Source organism: Neopsephotus bourkii, unplaced genomic scaffold (genome assembly GCF_033783945.1).
Source record: "Neopsephotus bourkii isolate Nb327-2 ecotype Australia unplaced genomic scaffold, CSIRO-AGI_Nbou_v1 NB_1780, whole genome shotgun sequence".
NCBI classification, from domain to species: domain Eukaryota; kingdom Metazoa; phylum Chordata; class Aves; order Psittaciformes; family Psittacidae; genus Neopsephotus; species Neopsephotus bourkii.
In genome coordinates this window covers 8373223-8397638 of record NW_026902254.1, presented here as the reverse complement: position 1 = coordinate 8397638, position 24416 = coordinate 8373223, and positions in this window count along the sequence as shown.

Here is a 24416-nt window from a genome sequence, read left to right as displayed (position 1 = left end):
TTTGTGCATTTGCATATTATTCCTTTTTTTATATTATATAAGTGGTTAGATATTGCGGGCAGTGGGCAGATAGTGTGATATTATGTGGGCAATTCAAAGCTTTTTATCAGAATTTTTTTAAGATGTCAATCTTTTCTCTTTGATAACTATCAGAAGCCCTTAAAAATTATCTCCTTATCTCATGTAATCTCTTTCTTACTTATTACTGGCTTCAGTGCAGTTTTATGGTATGACTGGAGAGTGTCCATAGCAATTCAGGTTGGAAAAATACACGCCTTAGAGTCTCTAGACAGATCAATCAGCTTATAATAATATTTTTATAATTACTTGGATAGTAAATATTTATTAATTTTAAAGATTTTTCTGACAGAGACATTCTGTTGCCATGTATATGTGTACACCATTTTGTGTAAAAGTCTTAACTTCTACTCACCTTTCGGAGAAATACATTTTGTACTGTACTTTTTAAAATGTTGTGTCTAAATTATATTACCAGTATGATCTTTTCTTACTTAATCTAAGCCAAAGTAATTTTAAAATGATCATGTGGGAATGTCAAACAACTTATGAGTTTCCTTTAAAAAGGAAACTATTAGGAGTTTGTTATATAGGAACATACCCTACTTGCTTTTATTCTTGCTAATAATAACCAAGGTAGAAATCAGATACTGAATCATATAACTGTGTTGCTTGGAAGAAGCTAGACAAGAGAAAGACAGATAGAGAACCATTAAAGCACTTTCCAGAAGCAGGAATTAGTTAGGTTGATAAAGGTTTAAAAATTATTGTAAATGAATCATAAAATCACAGAAATGGTTAGGGTTGGAAAGGACCTTAAAATCTAGTTCCAACCACCCTCCACTAGACCAGGTTGCTCAAGGTCCTGTCCAACCTGGCCTTGAGCAGAGCATTTACCACTTCTTTAGGTAACTGGTTCCAGTGCCTCACCACCCTTACAGTAAAGAACTTCTTCTTTATATCTAACCTAAATCTCCTCTGTTTAAGCTTGAAGTCATTGCCTATTTTCCTATCACTCCAGTCCCTAATGAAGAGACCCTCCCCAGTATCCTTGTAGGCCCCCTTCAGGTACTAGAAGGATGCTATGAGGTGTCCATGCAGGCTTCTTTTCTCCAGGCTAAATAACCTCAACTTTATCAGCCCGTCTTCATAGGGAAGGTGCTCCAGCCCTTAATCATCCTCATGGCACTCCTCTGGATTTGTTCCAAAATTTTCATGTTCTTCTTATGTGGGGGACACCAGAACTGTACACAGTACTCTCAAAATGTTAGGATGGAGGCTTGAAAAACCAAAACATATAGAATCATAGAATCATAGAATAGTTAGGGTTTTAAAGGAGCTTAAGATCATCAAGTTCCAACCCCCCTCACACTAAACCATCTCACCCAAGGCTTTGTCCAACCTGGCCTTGAACACCGCCAGGGACGGAGCATTCTCAGTCTCTCTGGGCAACCTATTCCAGTGCCTCATCACCCTAAACAGGAAACTGTTTAAGTTTTAACCTGTTACCCTTGTTCTATCACTACAGTCCCTAATGAAGAGTCCAGCCCTAGCATCCCTATAGCTCCACTTCAGATATTGGAAGGCTGCTATGAGGTCCCCATGCAGCTTTCTCTTCTCCAGGGTGTACAGCCCAACTTTCTCAGCCAATCTTCATATGGGAGATGCTCCAGTCTCCTGATCATCCTTGTGGCCCTTCTCTGGACTTGGTCCAACAGTTCCATGTCCTGCACACAATACTCCAGTACTGCACACAATACTCCACGTGAGGTCTCCCAAGAGCAAAGTAGAGGGGCAGGATCACCTCCTTCGACCTCCTGGACACGCTCCTTTTGATGCAGCCTAGCACACGGTTGGCTTTCTGGGCTGTGAGCGCACACTGCTGGCTCATGTTCATTTTCTCATAGACCGACACCCCCAAGTCCTTCTCCACAGGGCTGCTCTGAATCTCTTCTCTGCCCAGCCTGTAGCTGTGCCTGGGATTGCTCTGACCAAGGTGGAGGACCTTGCACTTGGCATGGTTAAACTTCATGAGGTTGGCATCAACCCACCTCACAAGCGTGTCAAGGTCTGTCTGGATGGCATTCCTTCCCTCCAGCATATCAACCAAACCACAAAGCTTGGTGTCAGTGAAAAACTTGCTGAGGGCGCACTCAATCCCACTGTTCATGTCACCAACAAAGATGTTGAGCAAGCCCAGTCCCAACACTGATCCCTGAGGGACACCACTCATTACTGTTCTCCAGGTGGACATTGAGCCATTGACCACAACTCCTTGCATGCAGCCATCCAGCCAGTTCTTTATCCACTGAGTGGTCCACCTATCAAATTGATGTCTCTCCAATTTAAACACAAGGATGTCATGTGAGACGGTGTTGAACTCTTTGCACAGGTCTCAAAATATGAGACTACACTATTTGAATTTTTCTTTTCTTGCAGTATAACTTAAAACAGTGTCCTGGGTTCAGTAGTAGCCGTCATTTTTTTTTCTCCTTCTTGGTAGCTGGTGCAGCACTGTGTTTTTTACTTTCAGCCTGGGAACGGTGCTGATAGCACCAATGTTTTTAGTTACTGCTCAAATGTTTGGTCTGGCCAAGGTCTTTCTGAGCCTCATGCTCTGCCAGGGAGGAGGAGAAGATGGGAGGAAGCAGAGACAGGACACCTGACCCAAACTGACCAAAGACATATTCCATACCACAGCATGTCATGCCCAGGATGTAACTGAGAGTTACCCAGAAGGGCTAGGGACTGCAGGGTTGGAGGAGGTATGGATCAGTGCTCTGTCTGGTGGGGTGGGGTGAGTTATCAGTCGGCTGGTGCTGAGGTGTTGTGTTCTCTTCCCTTGTTATTTCCTTTATCATTGTTATTATTGGTGGTAGCAGTAGTGATTTGTGTTATGACTTAGTTGCGAAACTGTTCTTATCTCAACCCATGGGAGCTGCACTCTTTTCAGTTCTCCTCTCTGTCCCTCTGGGAGTAGAGGGAGGGCAAGAAGGAGGGGGAGTGTGTGAACGAGCTGTCTGGCTGGTTTTAAACCACGACAAACAGAAGAATAAATAATGCCTAGATGTGAAGAAGTTATTTTAAGGAAAAAAAAAAAAAGTTATATGAGGAAAAAAAAAGCTATATGAGGAAAAGCTATATGAGGAAAAAGATATGTTCCAGAAGGATATATATCTTTTTGACATATATCCAAATAGACATAACAGGACAAAAGTTTGCATTTCAATGTAACTGAAGCATCATAACTGATATAATAGCAGTAATAAGATCAATACTAACATTACTAATATTTGCCACTAAAATGTATTTTGTTCATTCCTTAAAAATTCATCAAAGTTAGGTGAGTCATTAAGGAACCAAAAAGGCTGATATTTTTGTTACTTATAATTTAAGGATTATTGCCTCTTTTACCTGGACAAAATACTGATCAGTGAAATAATTTGCAATTATTTCTTATTTTATATAAGGAGTGTGGACTAAAGAGATAAGATACACTCAAGATACATTCTGTAGATAATCTCTGAATACCTTAAAATTTGTTAAAATATTTGGCTTTTGAAATTAAGTTTAGGTAAGAAAAAAAAAAACAAAAACACCCTATGAACTGAATTTAAGAATTTTTGATGTTCTTCACATACTTAATCTAATTGTGCACGCTCTTTTTACAATATCAAGGCAAGGTTGGACAAGGCCTTGGGCGATATGGTTTAGTGTGAAGTGTCCCTGCCCATGGCAGGGGGGTTGGAACTTGATGATCTTAAGGTCCTTTCCAACCCTAACTATTCTATGATTCTATGATTCTATAATATGATAAACAGCTTCAGGAAAAAAAGGGAAGGAATAGTTACTGATGCTACGATTTGTACTTTTCTAGAGTCTTGTTAAGCGCCAGCATACAGTAAAGGAAAAAAAATTGTAAGTCTATTGCAAAATAATTTTTCAGGTAATAAAAGTTTTATAAACCTTCAGAGAAAAGTGTCTTGGGGTAATTGTAATGCAGGACTGCAATTTCTTGCCTTAAATAAATGAGAGTATTTCAGAAAGAAATTCGATATCAAGATAGGAGTTTAGCACCTTAACAGCATGTTTAGTCTAACATCCTTTAAATTGAAATATATTGTTTACTTTTCCTTTTAGTTTCTTAATATCTGTACTTCATAACTGTACTGAAAAGGTTAACCCATAGGTATCTTTATTCTAAAATAATTATTTCTTTTGTCAGAACTCATATTTGCCTGCAATAATTATTGTTTCTATTTAAAAGATCATACTAATTGAAAGTGTAGATGTGTGCATATTTAACACACAGAAAAAATACATATTAAACTATATTATTCTTTCATAGTGTTTAATCACATATTTTTAAATACTCTCAACAGTTTTTAGCCACTCAAATCTTTTTTCTCCCTCAGTATTCTGAAGTATGTCCTTTCTTCCATTTCTTTCTTTTTTCCTTCAGAGAAGAAACTACTAGGCATGTTGACTGTATCTTGGAGGGTGACAAATACATAGAAACCCCCAATTAAATTCTAATAAATAGCTAAAACACAAAAGGACTATTCTGAAAAATTCTGATATTTCGTAGTTCAGAGACCTGAAAAAAAACCCCACACAAAACAAAGAGCAAAAAAATAAACCCCACCAAGTCCAACAAACCAAACCAACCAAAAAAAAAAACACAACCCAGAAGCAAAGTAATGACTTGTTGCTCTAACTTTTGATGCAATCTACACCACTTTTACACTCATCCAGCTACTGACAACCAAGACTACATCACAATCTTAATATGAACAGTGTACATGCAATTTTCTACTATTCATTTTACTTCAATCATACAAATCCTAGAACATATTTCAATTTTTCCTTCTGTTCTTAATTACAAAACCATAACTTCAAAACCATATTTTCTGCTTCTGTTTTGCATATATGCAAACACTATATTTTATATAGTGCAACATTTTGTATTTAAAAAAAAAAGAACAGTCAAAAAGAGATATAATAATTCTATCATACGAAGTAGATATGCTTTAACGCAGAACTATTCAACTCTAAATATTGACCCCACAGCAGAATAATACAACTCACAAACTGGATGCCATCTTTTGCCTTAGGAGTCTCTTCTGAGAAAAACAAACAAACAAGTAAACAAACCAAAACAAAGCAAAAACCAACCAAACAAAAAAAAATCCAAAACAAGAATGTAGCTTGAAAAAATCATCAAATATTTAATTTTATTTCTTTTTCCCAGAAAAAATTCTGGCTCAAAAGTTGTCACTTTAAAAGTATTTGTATTATAAAATACATTTTTAAAAAGTGTAAAAAAAAACCCAAATATACTAGTTACATTTCTTTTCTGGTGGTTTTTTTTTTTTTTTTTTTTTTTGGTTGGTTGGTTTGATTGCTTTTTGGGTTTTGGGATTTGTTTTATTGTTTATTCAGGTTTAAAAAAAAAAAAGTAGTTATGAATAATTCTTACTTTTGAAACACAGCACTTCTGAGGGTAAAATCTAAAAAAAGATAAAAGCTTATCAGCTCAAATTATAACACCAGAAAAGAGTAAAAATTAAACCCAAAGTTCTTTCCATGCTGATGTATATATATAGTTAGTGTGCTGAATTCTTCTATTCATTACCTGACCAGTTGAAATCTGCTTTTGGATCTTGCTAACACAAAGAGGAAATATTTTGAAATGGGCTGACAATATGTTGAAAAATCAGTTCTGTGTGCAGATGGGAAAAGAGTGTTTAATTTGTTGTGTCTTCATTATTTGTGTTGTCCCTTTTAACATTTAGTAACCCCAGAAATTTTGTGACTAAAGACAATTTTCTCCATTAAATTCTCACACTGTAACAAATTGTTTAAAATAATTTAAAGCAACAGATTTATTTTTTCTTTTTAACTTGGAAATAAAATGCCTGCTGCAGATCTGCAGACTCAGTTTCCCAACTACCATTGCAAAGTGAGTCTATGCCCAAAGAAGCTTTACTCAAGCAGATGCTGCCAGAACCTCAGAAATACGAAGCTTCTTTCCAACTCAGCTGAAGGATGTACATGCCATGACTATCCTGTCAAGAAACCCCCTCTTCATGGTGTCTTCTGTTTATAGATAGACCTCCTAGGTGATGAGTTATCCAGTTTTATGGTAGATAGTAGATATTTTCAGATTGCCAAAGAGATAGGCTTTCTGGCAAGAAAACTTATCCTGGGAAATCTCTCTGGTTTCTGTCAGAAAATTCAAGAAAAATCAAAGCTTTCCTACAAAATTAAACATTTTTTCTCATAAGTACTCGAAATTTAAAAATACCTTAAAAAATTCTACAAAGATCTCTTCTCAAAAAGCTGTCTCGATGCAGTATGAGTCAATACCAAGGCTGCCACTCTGAATCCTGCCCTTAATATTGACTCAGTTATGTAACTTTAACGAGGTTATCTTATTTCATAGGTATAGCTCCAATTTTGCATTACCAATTAAAATGTCACTTAACCAGTAATGGGATCAACTATAATAATTTATAATTTCACAGTTTTTAGAAGGGATTAGCAGTTCAGTGCTTTAATTTCTGTTTCTTCTTCTATGGAGCGTTATATTGGACTGTTCAACTAATACAAGTGTATAGTAAAATCATCGACATAATAAAATATCCTTTTTTAAGTAAATAAATTTTCACAGTGCTTTACCCATTGTACTTTCCAGCTACCATTGTTGGCTTTCCTAAAGCATACCTCAGTCTTTGATTGAGAAATATATCTAATTTGAATGGATCCATTTGAGCAACATGTTTTGGGAAACCACAACAAAGTAGAATCAAAAACAATTACATAGGTGATCTGAAATTATAAAATAACTTTGATTAAAATAGTGTAGGTGTCACACCTCTCTCAGACAAAGTAACATAATAATTCCTCAATGCTCTCTAGATTTTTCTGATAAAATAATAGTCAAAGGCTCTGTGACCCATTAAATAATTTTACCTGTTTCTATGTTGGCAAAAAAAAAGATTCCTTGTTTTACGGTCCATGTATTTAAGTTATGTAGAAGTGGGTGAGCATCTGACTTTGGACAAGTCTCAAAACAGAAAGTGGGATTTGTAAGTGGACTTACAAATACTAAAAAAAAAAGATGTTTTGCTGATCCTGGTTATTTCCTCTTCATGTCTCTTTTTGTGAGGTTTTAAGACTTGTTATTTTTCTTAGTGCTAGATGAATTTAACATTATTTTAAGAAAATGTACTGGCCTTAGCATGTTTCAAGTGTTCCTAGACTATCAGATATAATAGATTTCTCATTATTTTATTATTTTCCTACTTTAATATCAGAGATTATAAAAAGCCTACGTAAATCACATTGTTAGCTCAAAAGAGGAAATAAGACTGGAAGGGTGTTATGAGGTCTCCACGCAGCCTTCTCTTCTCTAGGCTGAACAGCCCCAACTTTTTCTCAACCTGTCTTCATACAGAAGGTGCTCCAGTCCCCTGATCATCCTCGTGGCCCTCCTCTGGACTTGTTCCTACAGTTCCATTTGTTTTTTATGGTGAGGACACCAGAACTGTACACAATACTCCAAGTGAGGTCTCACGAGAGCAGAGTAGAGGGGCAGGATCACTTCCTTTGACCTGCTGGTCACGCTCCTTTTGATGCAGCCCAGGATACAGTTGGCTTTCTTGGCTGCGAGTGCAGACTGAAGCCAGCCCATGTTCATTTTCTCATCAACGAACACCTCCAAGTCCTTCTTCTCAGGGCTGCTCTGAATTTCTTCTCTGCCCAACCTGCAGCAGTGCCATGCATTAACATACATATTAATACCTTTCTATTGCATTAGTATTTGTAATAATGTGGGAGCTAGCGCGAACATTTTGAAACGGTAAAGAGAGTGTCTGTATGTGTGACTGTGTGTTTGACAAGGGGTGAAATTGAATGTCACTCTAAGTGCACCTGGTCATTCAATGATTCATATGCAATGGAAATTTAGGGGTAATTTAGGTATGTAAGAGGCTGTGGACCTTCTTGTGTTATTTACTGTTTTGAAGTTGCAACTTTCCATTAATGTTTTAAAGGTATATCTCAAGGAAACTTGGAAAAGTGGAGGAAATTCAAATTTGTTAATAACAAAAAGAAATACAAAAATTCATTTGTCTAAACCTTTTTTTTTGTTTTGTTTTAATGAGCTCCTTGAAGCTTTTTGAAAGCCCAGTTTAATTTATTTTCCAAATTTTAATTTTAATAGGTCTGCCTGACCTTTAAGGAGAATAGGAAAATACAAAGTTAAAAAGACTCTTTTGGTGGATAGCCATGGATGGTTGAAGGTAATGAGAAGAAAACCGGAGAATATCTTGTTTTCCCTTTTCCTGAAAAACACAATCCCTTTTAAGAGCATTTAGTGAGCTTCATATATGAAATTATAGCAACCAGCTTGGCAGATACTTCTTCAAAGTCATCAGTCTAAAAAGCATCTCTCAGTTTTCAGCTGCATTAGATGTTATTCTCTCATTTTAAAAACTAAAACCTTTTCATTCTTTAGTATATTATTTTTCTGTGGTTTTGTTGGTTTTCTGTTTGTTTTCTTTGTTGTTGTTGGTTGGTTGGTTGTTTTTTTTTTTTCTTACTAGGAATCTGCTTTATTTTTTCAAGGCTTTGAGCACTTTCTAATCCTTAAGTTAGTTATCATTTATTTTAACATTATACTTTAAGAAGTTGTATGCGGAGATGTTAGACAGGTGCAGCTCTCAGTAATATCTGCTTAAGAAATAATATTATAGAAGTATACATAATGTGTTCTTCCTGTCACTGTTTTGGGAGGGAGAAGTGCTGTGATGACAGCTAAATTACTCTTCATATGTAAAAGCTTGATTATAAAAGAAGTATCAAATGCTTTTAAGGCTTTCTAGTATACCAGTGAATATGATGACTGTGTTTTATGGATATTTATAAGTGTTTCAAGCTTCCACGTCACATCTGTTATGGAGAAATGCTTTTGAGCACCAGAAGTTGTAAGCTCCTTGATTTTCTGGTCCCTTTTTGACACGTTTTCATTGTGGAAAAAACAAACAAGTAGATGAGCCTTGTCAGGGTGATCTGAGCATGTCACATTGACTTCTCTCCAAGATTTAACCTTGTAAAAATTAAGTATCTACTCTAAGCTATTCTGATATGCTTGCTCCTTGAAGACCTCTTCTTCCTAGAACTTCTCACTTTTTTTTTTAAATCCATGCAGATTCATAGATGTCCAGGACAAACACCAGCTTGCTCTTTGTATGCTCATTTTATTGTCAGTCTGTGTCCCAGGCATCTCCAAGGATTCCCAAGTTTTACCAACTTACAGATGAATTGTCTAAAATCTTTCTTCATTCAAATGTTAGACTTCTATTTTTCCCAAATTTTGAATGAAGAAAAAGATAAACCAATTGACAAACATAACTATAGTTGTGAGTATGAAAATATATTTTTCTCAACAATGTGCAATCATTTTAGGAGTGGAGCACACTGAACTTCATTTCTTGATTGCATGAAAATAGTTTGTATAGTTAGCAATCAAGTTTTTAGATTCTATATTGTATATAATTTTATTTTGACTGAATGTACAAAAGATACTCATACTAAGTGTCACAACTAGGTTTCAGGGCTCTTAGTACTAACATATGTGAACACAAAATGAATAGTTCCGTAAATTCTAGAACACATGAGACATAATTCCTTGCAGCTCTTCCCTGCCTTTGTGGTCTTGTGTTTACAGTATGACTGACCTCACTGTTGATTCTATGATTCTGACCATTCTATGGTTCTATGATCTCTGAATTCATACTGAGGGGGAAGGAGTGGCAGAGAAGAGAAGCAGAATAGTCTGGATTTTTTTTTCGTGTTTATAAAACATGGAATAATATAATATAATATATTACATATATTATATTGGTATCTTAGTGAGAAATGATTGCAGACTTTTTAGGAAACCTGGTATAAATGATAAACTTTCCCTAAGGGCTTACAAGCTAGGGTATAGCACATAATAAACAGATGAGACAAACAGATTAGAGTGAGGTGAGGGACTGTGTTTAGACAATTTTCAGCAAACAGTAGATGTCACAATTATTTTTCCATTGTCAAGCTGTAGTTAATTGATAATTTTTATCAGTTTTTACTTTCTCAAATATCAAATTTCACAGCAATGCCCATTTTATTAAAAACTGGTAGGTGAAGAAACTATAGAAAATACAGACCTTAGTGTAGGAAGAGTTAGTAAGTTCTCTTTAAACATGTTTATATAATCTGTTCACAAGGTACTCATAGCTCAGGAAGGGTAATTAAAACATAGAAAAGGAATGCCTGGAGCAGACTAAATTTAGAGAAGTTTTTGAAACAAAGTTTAAATCCCTGCTTAATGTTATCAGAGAGAAGTGTAAAAAAGGGTAAAATAGGCTTCCAGTCGGGCAATTAATGCTATATGAATAATCCTCTCTAAGGGTCTCTTGTTTTTCTTCTTTTCCTGAAATAGGTTTGCACAGGTTAAAACCACTTGCCCCACCATGTCCACGTCGTTTCCAGGGGAAGGTAAGGTACAAGTTCTTATTGAGCCCTTAGGGTTCAATTCACCTGAAACGTAGCTGTGACCTTCTGTATTAGCAAGTCAAAGCAGCAGGTGTTTGTGGCAGTTTGACCTTACAGCCTCAAGATCACTTGACATGCAAAGTACACTCTTATTACATTGGATGAAGGGCAATCTGGAAGAAGAAGAAGAGAAGAGGAGAAAATAGGACTATGTTGCGGGAAATGGAAGAAACAGTTTTAACACATGATGTTTAAGGAAACTCCATTAAAATATTTAATGGGATAAATGAAACCTAGAGCAAAATATCCTAGCAAAATATATTTCCCTAGTTTCTAAAGAGTGATATGTAAATCTATAGCTCTACATGGATAACTGCTATTAACAGTAAATCTCATAAGGAATGGGAATGCAACATCACCTACAACTATGACTTTTGATGGGCCTGATCTAAAACATAACAAAATAACTAAGATTCTCTTTGTTCCTTTAATGGGGTTTTGACATTGTAAACTTGTCTTTTTGAAGTGCAGTGGCAGTGCCAGAATAAAACATTAGAGAGTTAGGTCCAAAACAACCTTTTTTAAGCTGTCTTTGTGATAGTGTCTTGTTGTCAAGTAAACAATTAAAAAATAAAAGGGCCCTACAAGAGTGAAGATGTCCCTTTCTGCTTGAACACATTGCATTTTATGTTCTGCATAACACAAATTTTAAAAAGCAATGCAAAATATCCCATGCAGCCTTTTTTGGAGCATTAGGCAGACTTAAATCTTTTTATCTTAGCATTTTTTCCCCCTTTCTCTCTCTGGGCTTCAAGTTATTTGTCTTTTCAGCTATTTAAACATTAATCATTCTATAAACGGAGCCCTCAAATGTCCACATAGAGATAAATTCCTGCAAAGCAGTTTCTTCATTATCATTTGGTTCTCAGGGGTTTTGCTTTCCAAAGGCAATAACAGTTTTAGCCAAAGTTATTTGTCCCCAGTCCAAGTAATTTATCAAGTGCAACAAATGTTTTATCCAAAGCTGTAAAATTAAGAAGAGTATTTGATACGGCAGTTAAGTTATAAAATGTCGTCCCTTAATCTGGGCTCCCAAAAGTGCAGCAGAACTAAAAGTGACAAGAATCCCACAGAAGAGATCTTGATTAAGTGAAAAATTAATCAATACAATCCCATAACTATTATTGCTCATTCATCTGTTGAATAAGGAAGTTCATAACTGTTTAGTGGCACATCCAGTGTTCATACCTGTGATGTTACTATTGCTGCATGTGATGAGGCCAAACAGATCCCAAAAGGGTAAGACTCTATAGTAGCAGTAACAACTACTATCTATTATTTATATAATAAAGTAAGGAATTGTTTATATATATATGTGTGTGCGTAAAATTTCCTATATTCCTGTATAATTAAATAAGATAAATTATGATAGCAGCTCTTTTTTAATATATGCATTTACAGTGTGAGTAGGCTAGACTGAATAAGTGACAAAGCATGAAATATTAGCAACCCAAATATCTCAGAAAATTGTGATCCTGATCTTTAAGACAAGTGATAGAACTCACATAGTACTCTTTTGTTTAGATGGATGGAAGCTACAAGAAAAGGTCTTCTGAAACTGTTGGAAGAGTGATTTTTAGTAAAAGGGAGGAAAAAAGGCCATTTCGTAAAGTATGCAGGGCATCGCTGAAGGAACCCGTAGCACAGTGAAAGTTAGTTTGATATACCACTAATAGATAAATGCAACACTTTCATTATTAGTGTCATGTGACTATAATGTTTCTCCAGTTTATATTTAAAAGCTGATTTTATTTTGTTTTAAAATTTCAGAATTATCAAAATGTTTTAGCCCCAGACGCTATGTTTAGCTAAAATGGCAATGGAAAAAATAGTGGGAATGTTAATAGGATGACAAACTTTACATGATTAAAAACATATTAAATATATTTTAATATAAAATATCTATTTTTTCAACAAGACTTTAACATGACTTATTTGATGTAGCTTGAATCTTTACCTTACTTGTAAAATCTAGAGGAGATGCATTATTATGGACCAAACTGTGAAGTATTAGGCTCATCATAAAACAGTGGAGTATTAAACTCAGCACAGGTTGAGCTTGATATATGAAATGTAGGCTTCTTTTGTAACTTGATGATCATTTCTATTTTTAGTAAATAGCATTTAAGAAGGTGCTTTGCCGCCTCATAATTTCAAAATCTGTGAAGGTTTCTTGTGCTTAGTCTTTCAGCAAAAAGTGCTAGCAACTGTCTTCACTGTTTCATTTATACTGTAACACTTGGTACTGAATTTTCAAGTAATTGTTTCAAAGATGCAGCCTAATTTGAGTTCAGTAAGTAATTTTATGCATTGTCTGAAATGTCTTGCTTCATGGGAATAATAAAATCTTTTTCTAAGATGTTTATCAAGTCTAAGTAATAAAAGATTTTAGAGTAGGCCTTGGCCTCTAAATTAAGATACATTACCTTTTTCAACAGAGACAGAAAACCCTGTATAGTGTTTCTCTAAGGAGTATTTCAGTTGTTTGAACTATAGTGATTAATTTTCAACAGAAGTCACGATTTCTAAATTGAAAAGAAGAAACGTGCACTTTAGCAGTGACTGACAATAAAAATCCTAATACATTCCTTCTTGATGAAAATAAAGGATTTATTAAAACTTAATTGACTTTGTCATCTTTTTATGCTTCTCTAGAGGCTGTGTTTTAAACCTTGAGAGTTTGCCCGCAGGCTGCTGCAGAGGAGACTGTTCTTTGTACATTATATACCACAGAAAAATACTTTTTGAAAATTCATAATTCAGCATTTTGTGCTGAGGTGACCATTTCAAAATATAACTATTATGGTCCAAGGTGAGAGTATTTTATTGAAAGGAAAGTTCTGGATATGGGAATTCAAATTCATTAACCCTGAAGAAATCTATTTTAAAGTCTGTCATTAGTTTCACAAGTCAGTCATTATAATTTTTAATGCTATGAAGAGCCTTTTCATTTGGGAATTGGAAGGGTTTTGTGTGCTTGAAAATAAGATGTGTCTTCCTCACCCACTGCCTTTTCTTGAGCCCTGATCTTGTAAAAATTTGAATGGTCATGAAGCACTGGGTGTTTCCACGGTCTGAAAGCTAGTTTGTCAGTTTAACCAGCAGATACTTATCAACATATATTAAAAAGGGGGGATGTAGGACAAAACTGACTCTTTTTTCATGTCGAACCTCCTTTTCCCATTTTTTAATGAAATAAAGTACTTAAAGATATAAATCGTATTTCTGTCTTTTGGCTCTATATTAGTGCTAATAATATTTACTATTGAAGTCTCAAAGTTGTGTTGCTTTTTTTCTTCAATAAGCTTTCTTTTATTAAAAGCTCATTATCAGTCTACTGGAGGCACAGTCTTTCTGCATGCTTTATGATTCTTAAAAACTTTGAAGACATGATAGAAGTTCCAGTAGCAAGGAACACTAAATTTGCTTCTCAGGTTAGGAACAGGAAGAGTAGAAGGTTTGAATATATCTCTTCATATACCTTTTCTCTCCATGTCTCTTCTCTGATACCAGGATGGTTAGCATATGGGGGACTAGGTGAAGTTAATTCTGGATTCACTAGTACACAAACTGCAGAGAGAACGTTAAGTGTTAACAGATGAAAGCGAGTTCAAGCAGAATGGAATTGCTCTGTTTAACATGTAAGGAAGTATTTTATTTCAGAATAAAAGTCAAATGTTAGAAGAACTGAAGTTGTCTTTTATCAGTCTTTAATCCAAAGCACCTAACTTAGTCTTCTGAAAGTAAAAAGAAAGTGATATTTTTATTGCCTGAATTAGGTGTTAAAGTACTTATTTATATACTTTTTGAGAAGCCTGTAGTGTCCAACAGACATTGAAAAAAAAGGATGAATAAAAGTTAAACTACCAAATTCTTTTTTTTTTTTAAATGTTTTTTTTTCCAGCACTGCAGTATGAGACATACTGAAAACTATAGACTACAGAAAGCATGCATGAAAGTACACCATGGTGTAGTTTGCCCCACCCTGCAAATTAATGTATAAGAGTAGTAATAATAAATGAGTTGAAATAAAAAATTTATTCCCAACACTGTTAATTTAAGACTGAGATTAGGCCCAAAGAATAAAAATGTTGCCAGCCCTTGATAACTAATTTACGTGGAATTTCTTCAGAGAACCCAAGTACCCTATTTTCTGGCTATGAGTGAGTTCAAAACTTTCTTGTGTTTGAGAGGCTAAGAATGGAAAATAAATCATCCAGTATGATCATTCTAGATCAGCTATCTACAGATCAACAAATCTACATATGTGCACCAAATTTAATATGTCCCCCAAGAACCTTTTTTCTGTTGAGAAGTATGTTTTTCTTTAAATATATTAATTATCTTTCCATTACTTGTTCTTTATTTTCTTGTCTCTTAGTAGTCTATCTCAAATCTATGTTTCACCCAGGTTATTGTAACAATGCACCATCTGATTAGTTTTGTTTATTACAGTATGAACTTTCTAGAGCTTTGACCTTTCTCTGTAAATTGAGGTACAGCACATATGGTTCATATACCTGGGGGTTTTGCTGTCTCTTGTCTGTAAGCTGTGCTCAAGTTTTCAATGATAGGTTTATTTATTTGTTTCAGTAGTTTCTTTTGCATTTAATTTGAATGTAGCAAAAGAGCTAGCTGAAAAGTATGGTAGAAAGCTTAGATGTAAATTGCCTTTTCTCCTCATATGGAAGTATATTCACATTTCACAAGGAAAACTTCAGAATATACTGGCTTTGTATGGGACACAAGTAGTAACTGTGGCATTCTTAAACATGTCAAAATCAAAACAAGGTCCTCTCATTTAAGTGTATTACTGGAATGATCAACAACCTTGTTTTACCTTATCCTAGATTTCTTAAAAGAGGGAAAGTGGTGTACTTGTGAGAGAGCAGTTAGCCTTAACACTGTGAGTTAAAACATTTTATCAACCTTTATTTTATAGCTCAAAAATAGGTGTAGTCTTCATATACATATGTATATATTTCTCCTAAATTTCTATGTATATTTTCTGTTTTCTAACACAATGCCACTTACATTAATGAAAATTTCCAGTGGAAAGCTTTAGCCTTTTTCATCTCTTCAGCTATATATTGGGTACTCACCTATTTTCTATTATTGGTTTCTTTCATTCCAAGGAGGAAAAAACTAGTCAGTTGTTATGCCTGCAAACTCACCAGTCCTTCAGAATTATTCCATATTTTTACTTGCTCAGTTTAAAGGCAAAATACCAAATACCCCAAAAACTTGCATGACCTACAAAAATAATCTTTACACTGAAACAGTATGGTTTTAGCTTTTTCTAGATGTAAGGACTTGAGGCTTGAATATGCATGTACTTCATTAACCAGAGAGGTGAACTGGTAGAAGAGTTCCATGAGTTGACTGATTGAATTCTGGAGGTCAGACCTGAGGCATTTTATAGAAACTTTTTCCTGGGTTTGTTTTATTGTGCTTTTTTTTTTGGTTAGTTGGTTGGTTGGTTGGTTTGTTTTGGTGTGTGTTTTTTGTTTGTTTCTTTGTGTGTGTTTGTTTTCTGCTTTGGTTTTGTTTAGCAAAATAAGCAGAAAATGACAAGAAGGGAATGGATGTCACTTCTGTCCTTGAGAAAGAGGAGGAAGGGAGGGCATAGGTCTGCAGTTTCAGAACACCTCCATTGCCCTAGTAGAAGGTTAGAGGAGAAGACTCCATGACAGGTTGCATCAGAGCCAGCCAAGCCTGAAATACAAGTATGTATGAAGAGAAAGCAGCAGGTAGTAATAGTTTGAGACTCCTTCCTATGGGGAATGGAGGCCCCATATACCAGTCCCATTTGCTGTCTAAGGAGATATTACTTCCTAGCAGCTCGGACACCAGGTGATGTGGAGAAACTGCCAAGACTTGTCCAGCCCTTGGACTATTATCTACTACTATTCATGTACATGGACAACATTGGTACTGTGAGGGGAGGTGACAACCATGTCAAGAGTGGCTTCACAGCTCTGGGCATGAAGACAAAGGCCATGGGAGCCTCCATCCTTAATCCTGATGGTAAAAGGGAACGTCTTGTTTAGGAGCAGAGGGCTACTGCAAATCAATAACTGGTTGAGCAGCTGGCATCAGACAGAGATTTGGCTTTTATATCACATGACCATTTTTGAGGATTGAGGACTCCTGGACAGGCAGTGGAAGGAAGCTGATGTAGAGAAAAAGGGAAGGAAATAATTGCTCCCTTTCTTATACTCTGCCAATGAAAATTTACTAATAATTAAAAAAAACCAGAAAATATTTTCCCATTTCATCAAAAAATATATTTCCCACATCAGTTGTACATTTTGTATACCATTCAATTTATATCTTCACCCTTTTCCTCTGCCCCCTTTTTCACATATCTGATGTGGAGACCTAGTCTTCCAATAAATACCTCAACATTAGGTATATATTATGTGTCTTGTAAAGATTCAAGGATGGTATCACAATTTAACCTTGATGAATTCTGAGAAAGTCATATATATTGGTAATTAGTGAAGACTCTTCTTATAGGGTATCTGGTAACCATAACTGAGAAAAGCTGGATAGTATGTTGTTAATGACAGGAATGCACTTTATGTGAGAAGCAGTGCGGAGATGAGAAAGAATGCAGATTTACAGAACTGTAATGACATGAAGGAAGATGCATATTTTCATCATTTGACAGGAGGACATATTCTTTTTTAATCTCATCTAACTCACTTTTTCTGCTAATGTTACGGGGGAATGTGCTTAGGGGGAAAAGGGTTACACTCCACGGAAGGCTGCACAGTTCAATTTGCAAGTTTTATTCAGGATATCATGATGCTGTAGATTTCTTACGTATTTAACATAAACCACACACAAGCCACTTTAAAGGGAATACAACTCTACTCCTATTTGTACATATGCTACCCCTCAAAGAAAAATCTTTCCACCAGGCCTCTCAACAATGGCTTGTGAAAGCCTGTGGGCTGTCAGTTGCAGAGGCACTGTCGGTGGTGCTTCAAAAGAATATTGATGCTTAGAAGTAGGTGAAGACATGAAAGCAGAGGGTGTGAGGAGTTAACACAGAATTGATGTACTGTAACCCTAGGATCTACAAAAACTACAATATATATTCATAAAATGTGACAAATTCATTTAACGCGTAAAGATAAATGATCATGTAGAGATTGACTGAGCCACCAGAATCAAAGGGTAGTGATCAATGGCTTGGCATCATCAGTTACTTGTAACAAATAGAATACCTCAAGGGTCAATACTGGGACCAGTAGTGTCCAGCATCTTAATCAGTGATCTGGATGATAACATGAATTCACCTTTAGCAAATTTGTGCATATTACTAAGGTAGTGGCTGATAAACCAAATGGCAGAGATACAGTTCGGAGGGACTCGAAGAAAGATGACAGCTAAGTCAACAGAAATATATTGAATTTCAGCATGTAGAATGTCAAACTCCTGCACTTTGAATGAAATAAATATTATGCATCACTCAAGTTAAAATTCAGTACTGGCTAAATATCCATGTACCATGTATCTAGGTGTGATTTCCTCTTATCTCCCAGTCTCCAGTTTCTTGAAGTTTAGAGATTGTTTCAACCAACAGTGTAACCTTTATATAACCTTCCAGAAAAAATTCTAGGGAATTTTGAAGTGCTAAACTAGCTCTGGACAAAATAAATCAACAGTATCCTGAAGCTTTTGTTTCTTTCTTAGTTGTATGGAATTGAAAGTATATATGATGCCACAACTGATGGCTCATACTCATTGCAAGCACTTGTTAAAGGAAACACTCACCTAAACTGGACTTGGGGAAATTTCACAGAATCCTTATCAAAAATTAAATTCCTGAATCAAATTTCTAATACCATCAGCCTGACTCAAGCACTTCTAAAAGCAGTGCACAAGGAACTGGAGTGATCTATATTCCATTTTAGTGGCAGTTCAATGTTCATACACACAGAACAGTCAGTATACCTGTAGCAGTAGAAGGAAGGCGTATATCTGCACAGTCCAACCACAAGGTGTTGAAGCCAAGGCATACATGAATACGTATATTGCAAGGTCTATTACTCAACTGTTTTGCAAACCCTGATGTATGACTGAGGTACATCTATGAAAATATGACAGGCTTCAAAGAAAGGGCTAATACCTTCCTGAGCTAAGAATCAAAGGAGAAACTGGTGCTTTCTTCCTGAGTGAGGATAGCTACACCTATGACATTCTGGCACAGTTATGCATTGTGTTAGACACTGCAAGCCCCTGTGCCACTGTGTCATGAGGTTGCCATCCGACAAGGATAAATATATGAACAGTACAAGAAAAAGAGTAACATGGCAGAAAGTTTCAAAAATCAAGAACAGAGGCAGAAAACTGGGAGAAAAATGTGAGATTTACATGACCAAAATCAACATAATCCTATTAGCCAACAAGATCCCCTGCAGCATAACACCAAAAAAATCTGGCCAATATGGCCAAATTAAAGGGACAAACACAACACTTGCAGTAGTTGTAAGAATGAAAAACTTCCTAGGAATTGCCACATTTTCCAGATCCATCAGCCTCCAGTGTCCTTCCAGGAGGAGATCTGGACATCTAAAGCACTTGGGTACAGTGGCTCTGTAGTCTGGGATTGATCAGTTTTATCTCCACTTCTTCCAGTATTGTTACATTGAAGCATGGTTTGGCAGGTCTGGCAGGAAGACCTCCTCTGTAACAGCCACAGTTGGCACCTATCCAGGACATACTGCTCCCAGGTTTCTGTCTGGTCTCTAAATTATAGGTCCTACTGAACATCCTGGATGACACTTGTGATGACAGGCTCAGTGCTCTCCCTCCTTTCTGTCTTCTTCTCTTTCCAAATCACCACTTATGATTCATCTGATTTAGGGTGGCTTTTCTGGTGCAAGCTGCCTCCTTTCATCAATAACATGAGGACAAATCAACAAGGGAGGGCACTCATTAAGTGGAGGCATTTATTGGTTGCATTTCCACTGGGAAGACTCCTGTTCTGAAGCTGCTTTGAGAACTAACGCAACACACAATAAGTAGAGACTATCAAGTGATTTTCTTAAAAACCTCATTTCTGTTGCCATCCAGACTGCAAGTGCAGACACAGCCTTATGCAACTAATTTAATTCTGGAACTCTGAATACTCATCTTCTAGTTCCCAAGTCTCTAGATCGCCCTTGTCTTTCTCTAGCTTTTCTATGCACTGCTGTGAAGGCTAGAAATGATGTCTGAGTTTGTGATTTTGGTTGCCTTGTTTATTTTAAAGGTGGTTAGACTTCATGCAGTCAGATTCTAAGCTCAGGGCTTTGGGGAATACATAGAAATATGATCTCAGGCTACTTCTGTAGCCTGTATAAATAAATACTGTAGTTCTCTTGGAAAAGCATCATACCCTTTGAACCACTTCATGCTTCTTATGCTCTAGTGATTGATGGTTTTACTCACTTACAATAAATATAATTAAGCAACCTGCAGGCATTTGGTTAAAAATTAAACTAATTAAACTTTTTTTTTTTTTGAAGACAAAACAAACAAGCAACAGAAAATAAAATCAATAAATACAAAAAAATAAAAAAGAAAGAAAAACACTACATGCACCCACTTTATTAGATGTAACTCTTTCAGGGGGATGTTAACTTGTTTGGTTCAATACAGGGGGTAAATAAGCTTTTCGTGTAGTGCAGGTACTGCCAGCGTATGTACTTGTACTAGATGAAGAAAGTAATCAGAAATAGTCAGGATGTAAATTAATTCTGCCTCTGGGAATGCTTAGATATGCAAATCAAGCAATAGAACATTAAAAGGGTTTTTGCTAAGTGTTTTGGAAAATGAAAACTTGTGGACTATTTCGTAAGGGTCAGTTCTGAATGAGGCATTTGAACACAGAAGTTTAATACATTTCCAAAAATCAAGAATTATATTTTCATATTTCCCTCCATAGAACACATATCATTTTCAAACCATTGAAAGGTGACATGAAGATATGCAAAAATATGTTGAAAAACTGCACATAATTGAATGAGCAAACACATTTGAAAGGGTGGAATTTTAACAGTATACTGGTCCTTCCTTTATTTTAAATATTAGAATAATATAGTGTCCTGGGTTCAGCAGTAGCAGTCATTTTTTCTCCTTCTTGGTAGCTGGGGCATTGCTGTGTTTTTGACTTCCGGCCTGGGAACAGAGCTGATAACAACGATGTTTTGGTTTGGGCAAGGACTTTTCTGAGCCTCATGCTCTGCCAGGGAGGAGGGAAGCCAGGAGGAAGCAGAGACAGGATACCTGACCCAAACTGACCAAAGGAGTATTCCATACCACAGCATATCATGCCCAGGATGTAACTGAGAGTTACCCAGAAGGGTTAGTGGACTGCAGGATTGGATGAAGTATTGGTAGGTGCTCAGTTGCATGGTGTAGGGCGAGTTATCGGTCAGAGGGTGGTGGGGTGTTGTATTCTCTTCCCTTGTTATTTCTCTTATCATTATTCTGTTCTTATATCAACCCATGGGAATTGCATTGTTTTTTATTCTCCTCTTCATCCCTCCGGGAGTAGAGGGAGGGAAAGAAGGGGGAAGAGTGAGTGAATGAGGTGCCTGACTGGTTTTAAACAACAGCAAAAAGTTACTCAAAAAAAAAAAAATCTCATTTTCTCCTTTTCTTCCTCACACATGGTATTGGGTTTGTGTGACAAGGTTTTGGTGGTGAGAAGAGAGATTCTGTGAGAAGCTTCCCCTCTGTCAGATAGACTCAATCTCAGATGGCTCCAAGACGCTCCTGCTGATGGCCAATGCTAAGCCCATCAGTGACAGTGGGACCACCTCTGGATAACATACTTAAGAGGAGAAATAAATTCTGTGGTACAACAGCTGGGAGAGAGGAGTGAGAATATGTGAGAGGAACAACTCTGCAGACATCAAGGTCAGTGAAGAAGGAGGAAGAGGAGGTGCTCCAGCTGCCAGAGCAGAGATTCCCCTGCAGCCCATGGTGTAGACTATGGTGACGCAGCTGTGTCCCTGCAGCCCATGGAGGTGGAAGTTGAAGCAGATATTCACTTGCAGCCCATGGAGGATCGCACACTGAAGCAAGTGGATGCTGAAGGAGACTGTGACTTTGTGGGAAGCCCATGATGAAGCAGGCTTCTGGAAGGAACTGTGGGCCCGTGGGAGACCCACACTGGAGCAGTCTGTTCCTGAAGGACTGCTCCCCATGGAAGGGACCCAGGCTGGAGCAGTTCATGAAGAACTGTAACCTGTGAGAAGGACTCACTTTGGAGAAATTCATGGAGGACTGTCTCCCATGGGAGGAACTCCACGTTGGAGCAGGGAAAGAGTGTGAGGAGTCTTCCCACTGAAGAGTAATGAGTGGTAGAAACCACGTATGATGAAGAGACTGCAACCCCCATTCCTCATCCCTCCATGCCGCTAGGCAGGGAGGAGGAAGGGAATTCAGAAGTATAGTTAAGCCTGGGAAAAAGGGAGGAGTGGGGGAAAGTTGTTTTAAGGTTTAGTTTTTATTTTCTCATTATCCTATTCAGATTTGATTGCTAAGAAACTAAACTAATTTTCCCAAGTCGAGCCTGATTTGTCCATGACATTAACTGGTAAATGATCTCTCCCTGTCCTTATCTCAACCCTTCCATTATATTTTCTCTCCCCTGTCTAGCTGAGGAGAAGGAACAGTAATGCAGCTCATAGTGGGTATCTGGCATCCATTCAGAGTCAACCCACCACACAGATTGCTACCTACTTACTCCACACAATCAAATTGATCACACTTTGAGGGTAATGGCTAAATATGAAAATAAATCAAGACAGTGCTGTGCACTGAGTAAATTTGAAGAATCACCTCCATTGAAAAAACTTAAAGCTTTAGAGCTTTACAGTGACAGACCTCATAGGCCACACAGCCTGTGTGAAATTGGATTCCATGTGATTATTTCTGGGCAATAATTCAGAGCAAATAACATCAAGAAAGGCTTGCATAAATCCTGACAGAAAAAGCGGATTTAAATCGAACTAATAGGTTGCAAAACATATGAAATATGCTTTGTACTGTGCCTTGGAGACACATGGGCAAATCTATATTCAAAAAGTAAAAACAAACCAGAGTGATTTGAAGAATAAATCACTTGTCATCATGATCTTTAAAAATGCCAGAATTTAATGTAAAAATATAATCCTAACATTTATTGCAGCAAAAATAAATGTCAACATATTAGACGTAACTGGCTAAGCCTTGTGGTAGCATTTCTACAAAGTGAAAGGAACATGACAAGTTGCATTTCACATTTATTAAAGTGAGATTTGGTCTTCTTTATCATAAGCAGTAGACTTAAACACTTTAATTTACTTCACAGTATTGAGAAGAACATTGACTCAGATAAGAAGTGGAATACCATATACACTTTTCTCTGAAGCAATCAATCAATTCTAGAAGTTAAATATGTAACATGACAACATTAGACCTTTGCAGTAGAATACAAAATGTAACATAAAATGTTTATGACATTTCACAGACGCTACTTAGGATACCTGCTATATCTAGAACATTGTAAAAGTCATGGTCTGTTATTGGTTATAATTATATCTTTATAAACATTACTACAGTAAAGACAAGGAAGTGCACAGAAACACTGCACAATGTCAAAGTTTAAGAAGGAATTAGAACAATAATTATATCTTGATATGTATCTGACTGCAGTCAGAAGATGCTCAATTTATTTCAGACAACAAATAGTATTCATGTAAGTCTTTTATGTAGAGTAATAAAGTAACACAGATGTTAAAACATTAGTATCATAACTGCACTAAATATCTATATGAAATAATATTGTAAAAAAGGGTAGAAATTGAAATTAAAAAAAAAAGGTGTAAATGAAAGTTTTTTAACTTGCTAAAATTAAGTAATTCGGAAAACTAAGAAACTAGGAGATGACAGATTTGTACTTCTCCATGTGGTATTACTGCAACATCTTAGTGTTTTCTACCTGACAATCACAGAGGTAGTTAGCTCTTTAAAAGTACAAGAATGTTTTTTTTGGTCATGTAATTAAAAGAACAAAACATGCAGGGTTGTCAGAATACAGCAGTTAAATAAAACAGTTATTTATGTGTGAATTACTATTTGGTACAAGTTGTTAATTTTCCCATGCAGTTTCCTCCCCATCTTTCTCACTCCAGGAGTGGCAGTGAAGCAATCTTGCATGTGCAAGAGCTGCCAAGAGTTGCTGCTGTGTAGTAGCTGCTCTCTGCAACTGGTGATGCTGCTGGCAGCAGTCTTGCTGGAGCTCCCTGTGAAACCTAGCCAGAGACCTGGGAAACCTAGTGTTTGAACAGAGTAGATGAAAGAGAAGGGATAGGGAGAGGAAAGAGAATGCTGAAAATATCATGAAGTTCTTTGAAGCAACATAGATGAGACAGTAAGGGGGCTTCCAGAAGGATAACTGGTCCTATTTGCTAAAGCTAATGGGACAGGTAATAGGAAAAAAAAAAGAGCCAGCTTTCTAGAAAGTAGGCTTAAAAGCGTCTACCTCAGAAAGCTAAGATTACATGAGAAGATCAGATAGGATCAAAGACTGATTTGAGCGACTTCTTTCTTTTTCCTTTTGATAATATCAACCATAAATATTCATCCCAATTTTTTCATTAGAATAAACTAGACATTTTTAAATTTTCACTTAATTTTTTGGCATGCATAGGCTTGGTTAGTTATTGCTATGAGCAGGCTAATTTTTCATGAAAGAATTTTCCAGGAAACTGGATATTTTCAGTATCCTATGTATGGATGAGACAATCTTT